Below are 10293 nucleotides of genomic sequence, written 5' to 3'. Positions count from 1 at the left end.
CGCCAATTTCCCCATGACGTACCAATTAATCAGAAAGGGCTGAACCTAGTTATGTTTTTTTTGGGGGGGGGGCACATAGCTATTTTTAAAAAGCTACCCAGATGATTCTAATGTGCAGTAAGAGCTGAGGACCACTGACCTAGGCACTGTTTTGCATTTACAAAAGCTGTTCTTTCACCTGGGTGCCCAGGATGATTCCTGTGAAGAAGAAGCAAGCCGTTAAAGTGCTTCTTGAAAGATAATTGCTAAGAATAAAAGCTTCATTTCAGGTTTAGCACAAAGCATTTTAGAAAAAGCGGCTGTTTTGGCAAATCAGTTTTAGAGTGTTAGGAATATCTTAAAGTAATCTTTACGAAATCCTAAACTTCTGAATGTAGCACATCATTCATGCAGATTGGTGGGGCCAGTGTGATTTGAAGCAAAATGTGATTTTGTTTTAGGCTTTTAAATTGCAGTAATCTGGTGAAAATGTTGACACTGTTATTGTGACCTATAAGCACTTTTCATTCAGACACCTGCAGATCGAAATTTCTGAGGAAGAAAGAACTAAGGGCTTGAGAGGTTGGGGAGTGGGTACCAAATCAGAATCTAAAGTCAGACTCCACTGTAATCAGTAACGCCTTGTCAGGGTGAGTGTATCCTCAACTGATAAAGCTGTTCTACATAGCAACAGTAAACAAGCCCACCAACTTTCAAAAAAATAAAAATAAGCAAAAACCTCAAACTGTCTTTCAGTGGAGATTTTAAAATAAAAATGCACCACACATTTATTTTTTGTGTTCTAAAATGCTTTATTTCTTCCAACAAAGGAAGTTCCTCCTTTATCTGAGATCCCTGATGAGCTTTCTTTCAGACTTTTTTTAAAGCCAGTTTGAATATATTTGAAAAGGAAAAAGCAATGAGAAACCAAGGTATTTACACAGGGTCATTCTAGGAGCTAGCTGGGATTAATACCCTAAACTGAATCTCATTTGTGGTGGTTCTGTCTGGTGACAATTCTAACATTATATTTTGGAATTAATGATTACTAGTTAAAAACAAAGACTCTGGGCTAATGAGTAAAATGACAGATCTCTACTTTAGTGATTGGAAAAAACATTGTCATTAGCAAATCAGTTTTCTCAGCTTTTAGAATTGAAAGAATTTCAGTAGTCCTTGAGATTCTTTAAAGACTTTCAGTCTTTCAGAAAGCCCACTAAAACTTGAACTTTAACCCAGCAGAAGAGTGAAATATTAAATTTATTTGTTTCTGGTTTGAATTTTGTCAGCTAAGTCCTGGCTCTCTCATCTAATTATGGTTTCTGATTGGTAGCTGAGAGTATAATTAAAAATAGAAAAATTATTCAATAACTGAAGTTGCAAAATATTTCAAAATGAGAGATCTATATGGGGACAAAATAGATGCTTTTGTTGATGAGAATAGATTGGGAAGTATTGCTTTAGAGGAGGGTGAAAAGTTGGGGCTGGTTACAATTTTTTAGGCAAAGTAGCAGGGAGAGGTTCTCCCTCTATAATATTTCCATTATATTCCCAATGGAAATAAATTTATGTTTAAAAAAGAGTTGTTAATAGGAGTTTGTCAAGAATAGCCAACATCCAGCTCTAGAAGTAGAAGAAAATACAAGATGAATGGAAAAACTGGTAGTGATTTTTTTTTCTGTAGTTTAAACTCACTGTGTGTCCTAATATGTAAATGTTATATATCTGTGTAATCCACATTGCTTGTAATAGTTACCAGGGTACTTGAGAAATCAGTTCTATATGTTTTCCCTTGACTTCTAGATAGTTCCGTTCCTCAGGGCTCAGTAACAAATAGCCCCTCACAGCATTTCTGGTGCTGGCATCTAAGATATAAATTGTAAGTCAAAGTTTGTAAACCATCGTTATTATCATTTTGGCAATGCTTAATGAATAGATAGGTAAGGAAATGGAAAATTCTGAAAAGTTAAGTTGTTGAAAAGGTGGTAGACTGGCAGAATTGTGTTAAAGAAATCTTACCTACTAAAAATTTTGTAAAGGACTACTTTTATGTTTTCTTTATGTCACCTCTTTCTGTCCTCCTTCCCTCCCAGCACTTAAACTGTGTGCCGTACTAGTGGTTCTCTTTTTTTTTCTTAAAGATTTTATTTATTTATTTTTAGAGAGAGGGGAAGGGAGGGAGAAAGAGAGGGAGAGAAACATCAATGTGTGGTTCCTCTCAAGCGCCCCCTCGTGGGGACCTAGCCCACAACCCAGGCATGTGCCCTGGCTGGGAATCGAACCAGCAACCCTTTGGTTCACAGACTGGCACTAAATCCACTGAAGCACACCAGCCAGGGCTGGTTCTCAAAGTATGGTCCCCAGACCAGAAGCATCTGCATCACTTGGGAACTTGAGAAAAAGCAAATTCTTGAGTCTCACTACAGACCTACTGAATCCAAAACTCAGGGTTGAGATGCCTACAGTTTGTGTTTTAACAAGCCATCCAAGTGATTTTGATATCCACTAAAGTTTGAGAACCATTTTCTTATAGTATAACATTGTCAACATTGTTTCCTCATGATGGACCATGGCTATGACAGTTCTTAATATAGTACCGCAAATATAGTTGATTGTTTGACTTGGGAGCACAGGTATGTTTTGTCAGGAGCTGCAACTGTAAGACATCATCTATCTTGTAAGGGAATGTGGGAAGAAGAAACTAAAATATTTGAGTTTTTTCTTTCCCTGTTTTTATTGCAGCTGTTTGGAAATCCTATGCAAAAAGGGCTATAAAGAATGAACAAACAATAGGATAAAGATGTGAAACTGATGGGATATATTTTGGTACTCATCTAGGGTAAGAATAATGAGCCTTAGCAATTTTCCTGCTTGAGTTCATACTGTGAATGTAAGGGTAGAAATCTAAAACCTGATTTTAGAGAAGAAACTTTAAAGTTGGAAAGTCTTTACTATTATATAAATATAATTTAAATTGCTTTGATAAGACTTTTTTGTGAAGACGAGTAAACCTGGTTACCAAGCATTTTGAAATGGGTGTAAATAGCCCAGAGCACCAAATCTCTTTTTACCCCACCATGTCTGTAAGGTATAGTTCCTCTACATTCAGCAACTTTGATTATTTTGTGGGCACATGACCTGTACATAATCAAGATCATGCCTCTTTTAAAGCATCTTATAGTTTAGTAATGAAAACTCAGAATGAATGGAAGTTAAATGGAGACATAAGCTCCTATTATGGGAGCATGGGGGAATAGTTAGGACTTGTGAAATCTATGAAGCCTGAGACATTTTTAAACTTTGTTTTTTTAAGTAAGTATTTTTCCATGAGTTTGGTCTTTCTTGAAGCTTTGACCAAGTGTTATGTTAGGAACCAAAAATGTGGTGTTTTATTTTCTATTGTGTCTTCCCCTAAGGGCTCAAGAGTTCTTAAAGTGAGATTTGAGTAGATCTGGCAGCTGTAGTTGAATGACACACCTGCCTAATAAGTGAAATTTTATCCCTTAAGACTGGGGTCCCTGACCTGATTTGTTTGGTTGTCCCAGGATAATTATTATTCTCCCTCTCATGCTCAGGAGTACCCTGGTTTGGAGGAAAATTTATGTGGTCCCCCAACTGATATAGCATTGCCTTCTAGGGGTAGATTCCATGTACCTAAAATAGGATAAGGGAAGACATCTTGCATCTTTTGGGGCTATTTGTTTTTACAGTCTGATGTTAATATACCAAAGTGTAATTAAAACCATTCAAAATATGTGTAAGGCCTTAATCAAGAGAAAAAAGTAAATCTTGTTTATATTACATGAATTTAAGGGAGAAAGTCAGTATCTCTACTTTGTACAAAGTAGAATGTGCTAGATACTTATAGGGAACTGTTCCACGTGTGGGAAATGTAGCCCAGCTCTCACTCGGAAAAGCCAGTGGGAGCGAGGTCTGTCACACAGGACCCACACCCAAGGACAGGTTCTCCCATGGAGAATCAGGCCTGCATTGTACCTAGGCTGCTATGGTACAGACTTGCTTTTGCTAAAACTCCCTCACCCTGGATTGAGGCAGCAAATGTTTACTGAGTGTCTTTAACTTCCTAAAGTCTGTGCTAAACCTCCCAAGTATGTAGTGTAACCAGTTCAACCACTTGCCCCCTTGATCTGTAACATCCTTCTCTTTGAAGTAATTAGCAGCATTCTTTCCTTTGTTGTCTGTAAAAGGTAATCACCTACAGTGAACCTGTGCATAGTAAATGAGGACCATACTGGATGTAATGTGCCCAGAAAAGCAATAAAAGCCTATCCAGGCAGACGTTGGGGTCTCTTGGGCTCTCTCTGGCCCTCTCACCCTCTCTCACTTAGAGAGTGGCCATGCTGTCCCTTTTTCTCCACAGGATTTCTGTAGTCCATGTGAATTTGTCCATTGCTGCCACAACACACGGATTCTGCGGGCCGGGATCTGCATCAGATACTAAAAGTATCTAGTTTTTCTCTATTTTGTTTTCTGCTTTAATTGAAGTAAAAGGTTATTTGAAAAGGATCTAGAAAATACTTCATAGAGATGACTGCTAAAGGCAGAAAATATTCATTTGACAACAACTTCTACTTACTTATTTATTTTTTTATATCTTCACCTGAGGACATTTTTTTCCCCATTGCTTTTAGAGAGAGAGGAAGTGGGGGTGGGTGGAGAGAGAGAGAAACATTGATGTGAGAGAGAAACATCGATTGGTTGCCTCTCATAGGCTTCCTGGACAGGGGATAGAATGGAGGTTTGTACCCTGACTGGGAATTGAACCTACAGTGGGATGATGCTCCAACCAAGCCACACTGTCCAGGGCTACAACTTCTACTTTTAATCATAAGTCTAAATATAGCTGAACTAATCAGTAAACTAGCAACAACCAAGTCATTATTCTATTTTATTTTTAAATATTTTATTTATTTATTTTCAGAGAGAAGGGAAGGGAGGGAGAGAGGGAAACATTGATGTGTGTCGAGAAACATTGATGGGTTGCCTCTCTCATGTACCCAACCAGGGACCTAGTCCACACCCAGACATGTGCCCTGACTAGGAATAGAACCTACAGACCTTTGGTTCCCAGGCCTGCACTCAATCTGCTGAGCCACACCAGCCAGGACCCAAGTTATTATTTTAAAATTAACTAGCTTCAGTAAAAAATTACAGCTTAAGAAGAACTAATTTTTGGCCTGTTATAAAATAGACCTTGGTTCAGTTTAAGCACCAAGTGAATATTTATTAAATGCACAGGACCAGGCTAGTAGGGTAGCAAATACAAAGCAGCATGTGGTTCTGGCTTCCCTCAGGAAGATTTGTGATGTAACTGAGAGAAGTAACTGTGATATAATCAACAGGGAAGTTTAAATGAGGTGAGGATTAAGAATGGGACTTAATAAAAAGCTAGAAGAGGTATTTGAATAGTTGAAGGGCAAAGGGGTGACATTATATAATGAACAGAGTGAGAAAGAATAAGGCATATTTAGGATGGGAGTAAACTGATTTTAGCAGAGTTCGAAGGTGGATTGGGAGCCATGTTCCAAACTCGCTTGTTGTAGAAACTATATCCTTTAAGCATGGAAGATTTGTACAGAGAATTGATTGAACAGAGTTGATCTGATGGTCATATAGTAAATGACTTTGAGGTACAAAGAAAAAAATTGGAGGATAAAAACCTAATTAAGGAGCAGCATTATAGCCCACATGATGACTGCATTTCCCCTAAGGGAAATAGGCAAATAAGCCCTCCACCCCTTGTGGTTGACAAATAAGGACAGGAAAAGAAGGAAGAATAAAAAACCAAATGAACTTTGTCATAGGAAAAATGTTCTTTATTTGAATAAATAAAAACATGTTAAGATGGCAACAGTGATGAGTTGGTACATAAAACATGACAAGATTTCTCCAAAGTTTTAAAAAAGGTTTAATAAATCTTCTGTCTGCTGTCTTTTTAATCCACTTCACCATCAGTTGTTCTGACCTGTGGGTAGAAAAAGTACATTGAGAAAGAGTAGTGTCATTTTAATAGCAAATGTTTTTATGGAAGTCCTAACCTTGATGTATGTTTGTAGCATTTCAAATAGGGTTTTAGGCAGTTCTTTCTCCAAAGTCTGATTTAAAGCTATCAGGATTTTTCCTGCATTCTTTTGGGGAGGAGGAGGACTTAGAATAGAAAATATAGTTTTTTTTTAAAGAAGAAAAGCTTGTGTAAGAATCTTTGAAGATTTAGGATACAACATTAGTGATAATAGTTAAAATTATGTTCATATGTTAAATACTATTGTTAATGTGTGTTAAAACTATGATATTAGTTTAAAAAGTTACTCTACTTTTTCTTTTGGATTTAGAGTTGTTAGGATGTTTTTCATCCATAGTCTCTTTTTTCATGTCTCTTGAGTCACTGTAGAAAATGACCAAAAGATAAAAGTTAGCTGGAAACCAGAGCTAGGGAATTAGTCTTTATAACCAATTTTAAGAGATTAAAGTTACTTTATCAAAAATAGTTACTAAATGCCAGAGTAGGATTTACTAATTTTTGTGCTAGCTCCTGCTTTATATAGCTCTCTGCACCTTCCCTTCCCCATGTGTACATGGTGGGTCACTCTATTGATGGCTCCTCTAACTCTTGGCTGTGCCCTTCAAGCTTGTTTGGTTGGGGAACCTCATATGGCTCATGTATACTAATTCTTTCTCCTTCATCATTTTAAAAATTAGTTTTTTTATACCTTGAGAATCTTATAAGAACTGAATACCTTATATAATCAAGTCCTTGAAAAATTAAAGTACTAACTGGAGCCTTAGAAGAAGGAATGGAACTACTCAGAACCCATGAATATAGTTCTTTTAAAATTTGTAATTGAAGCTTAGGCATCTGCCATGCCTATGACTTACTTAGTGGCCATCTCACTTTGAGTGTCCAACTTAAATGTATACTGTTTCCTATTCCAATAACTTCTATAAGATGATTTATCTTACCTTTCACAAACCAGCATTTTGGGAGCAAATGAAGGTACCCTGGCTGGTGTGGCTCAATGGATTGAGTGTCAGCCTGTAAATCAAAGGGTTTCTGGTTCAATTTCCAGTCAGGGCACATGCCTGGCTTGCGGGCCAGGTCCCCAGTAGGCGTGAGAAGCAACCACACATTGATGTTTCTCTCCCACTCTTTCTCCTTCCCTTCCCTTCTCTCTAAAAATAAATAATAAAATCTTAAAAAAAAGAACAAATGAAGGAGAATGATATGTTATCTGGAAAGAGGAAGAAGTAACACATGTACTAAGCATTTTTATATCATTGCATAAAAGGCTCGCTGGCGCACATATTTGAGTCCTCCTTCCATAGTGCCAGGTGGTATTGTAACCTGCTGGCTGGTATCCTGTGGGTTGGGTCATAAGGACATATTTCCAAGGCTTCTGGTTCCATGAAGCCTAAATAGCAGAAACCTTGGGTTGGCAAAGAAAATATTGACATTTGAGATTAGGTAGTTTTGACATAGGCCTATTTTTTCTTCTCAAAAGAAGGGTGGTATAAAACATGGTATCTCAAGTCCTACCTATTAAACTTTTGGATAACTAAAGGAATAGCCTAGCCAGTTAGATAATAGGAGAAACTCACTGCTTATATGCCTTGGAAGACCAAAAACCTAACATTTATACATATTTTTTGTTTTTTATTTATTTTTTTTTGAATTTGATGTTCCTTGGCTGTTCAATCAAGAGAGACAGGATTGCAGAGGAGTTTAGGGCAGGATTAGTCGGTATGGGATCCATTTTTTAGCCTTGTAGGTTGTTTTAAGTAGAGTACTTTTCCCCAAATGGAGTATTAAACAGGGAGGATTCCTGGGAATACTTGCAGTATTGGGGTAAGATGAAGTTTAACATCATAAGCTTGAGTGCTGGAGAAAGCAAGGCTGGGCAGCTGGTTCCTTTACCTGTTCAGCATTTCCCTCTTCCACCTCTTCTCCAAACGTATCTAAATTAAGTCCTTTGCCAGATGAGAATGCTACTTGTCAGATAGGTCAGCATAGCTACTTTTGGGGAAAGAGGATTGGAAGAATGAACAGTACCATGTTCAAGTTCATAATTATCTGAGAATGCCAGTCTGAAGCCTCTAAAGTTGTAGGCATTAACATATGAAGACTCCCAGAAGTGAACTAAGAACACACCATCTCAAATATGCTGCATTTTACTTCCTGTAGGAGGATTATTTTCCCTTGTCTTTAGCTATCCTATCAGACATTAACTTCAAGGCCCTTCAAGTTTCCAGGCAACGGCTACAGCTGAGATTTCTGCAAAGCAGGGACAGCATTGTCTGATAAGAGGGGAAAAATCAAGGCAGACTGGCATAAGCAGCAGAGATAGAAAAGTGATTAGAATAGCTCATTTCAATTCTGCTTTGCATCATGCCTAGGGCATAGAGAAAGGGCACAGAACTAGACTGTTAAATGTCAGTTTTCCTGAGGGCATTTAGGTGATTAAGTCCAAGGATTTAGACTCTTAGGAACACAAGCCAGTGTGGTTCTTTAAAGCTTACACTGCATATTAATGATTATATTAGAGACATCAACACATTAGGAAATGAATTAGATCTCTGGAAAATAAAGTCTACAGTGGGGCTTCTGGTCAAGATGGTGGAGTAAGTATATGTGGTATGTGAATCCTCCCAAAATCACATCAAAGTTATAACTAAACTGCAGAACAACTGTCATTCAGAATTGCCTGAATTCTAGATGAAGAGAAGTTCTACATCTAAGGATGTAAAGAAATAGCCACATCAAGATTGGTGGGAGGGGCAGAGATGTGGAACAGGCTGCTCCCACACCCATGTGAGGTGGATAAAAATCAGGAGGGGTATTTCAGCTGTGGAATTCCCCTCTGATGAGAGAGGGGTACCAGCCCCAGCTCAAGTTTCCAGTGTCAGGAAGAGAAGTCCCCATAAATTCTGGCTGTAAAAACCAGTGGGAATTGTGGCTGAGTGAGATGGATAGCAGCTGGAGTCCCCGGCCTGCACATGGACTTACTTGGACTTTCTCTCTCTGAGCTCCAGTGCTGGGGTGGTAGTTTGAAGGACACCAGGGACATAGAGGCAGTTACTGAATTGTCTGGCATCAAGGTGAGAGCTGGAGGGGTAGCTTTCTTCCAGACAGAAGTGCTGGCAGAGGCCATTGTTCCTTTCTTTTTTCTTTTTTTTGTTAAAGATTTTATTTATTGACTCCTTTGGGAATGGTGGTGTTAGGCATTAACAATGCTCCAGTGTTTGATATACTGTCAGAGACTGTCCTACAATACAGCCTCTAACAAAACTAGGCTGTCCTAAACCCCTGGTAAGAGAATTGTTTACCTTTATACCAAGAAGTTTGGGAAAGCACCAAAGTCTGTATATGGTGTGTGCCCAGGCTGACTTTGTGGAGTTTGTGCCATGAGACCTAAAGTTCTAGTGAGGTTGTCTAAAACAAAAAAACCTATCAGCAGGGCCAACAGTGGGTCCATGTGTGCTGTGTGGGTCTATGACAGGATCAAGCATGCATTCCTTAGTGAGGAGCAGAAAATCTTTGTGAAAGCATTGAAGGCACAAACACAGAGTCAGAAAGGTAAATTAAAAAATGAGGCTTTTTTGAGTAATAAATATAATTAAAGGACTGAAAAAATGATTTTATTTATTTTTAGAGAAAGGGGAAGGGAGGAGAAGGAGATGGAGAGAAATATCAATGTGCAAGAAACATTCATTGGTTGTCTCTTGTATGCTCCCAACTGGGGACCTGGCCCACAACCCAGGCATGTGCCTTACCTGGAAATTGAACAAGCAAACTTTCAGTTTGCGTGATGATGCCTAACCTGCTGGGCCACACCAACCAGGGCTGTTCCTTTTCTGAGCCCACACCCACAGAGATAGCAGGCGAGCACCATTTCTGAGGTTTTATCAACCCAGCTAACACTTAGCCCCACGCTGGTGATTTTCTGAGACCACTTGCCTTCCCCAGCTTGTGGGCCCACCCAAGCTGTTTCTAGTGGCTTTTCCTGTCTTGGCTCTTGCTTTCCTAAAATCTCAAACAAACAACATCTGGCCTTGGCGTGATCTATACTTTGCACTAAGTGGCCCCAAGCCTGGCACTAACAGCAGCTAGCCTTGGTTCACAGCTTGGCTTTGCCTGGGCACCTCTAAGCCGAGCACAAGTGGAAGCCATCTGCAGATTTCTTTGTGGTTCATGCTGGGTGACCCCAGGCAGAACACAGGTGGTGGCTGACTTTGGCCTGTACCTCCCTAGAGGCCCCAGAGTCAGTGTTCCCAGTGGACAGCTTCAGACCACATTGA

The 10293-nt window shown here is 39.0% G+C and overlaps 1 pseudogene; it reads left to right on the top strand.

Annotated features, from left to right (window-relative positions):
• Nucleotides 1–9225: 9225 nt before the first annotated feature.
• LOC112318268 (large ribosomal subunit protein eL34-like) lies at nt 9226–10293 on the top strand (annotated as a pseudogene).

This window comes from Desmodus rotundus, chromosome 3 (genome assembly GCF_022682495.2).
Source record: "Desmodus rotundus isolate HL8 chromosome 3, HLdesRot8A.1, whole genome shotgun sequence".
In the NCBI taxonomy this organism is placed as follows: domain Eukaryota; kingdom Metazoa; phylum Chordata; class Mammalia; order Chiroptera; family Phyllostomidae; genus Desmodus; species Desmodus rotundus.
Note: the sequence above shows the minus strand (reverse complement) of the source record. Positions and strands in the feature narration are given on the sequence as shown.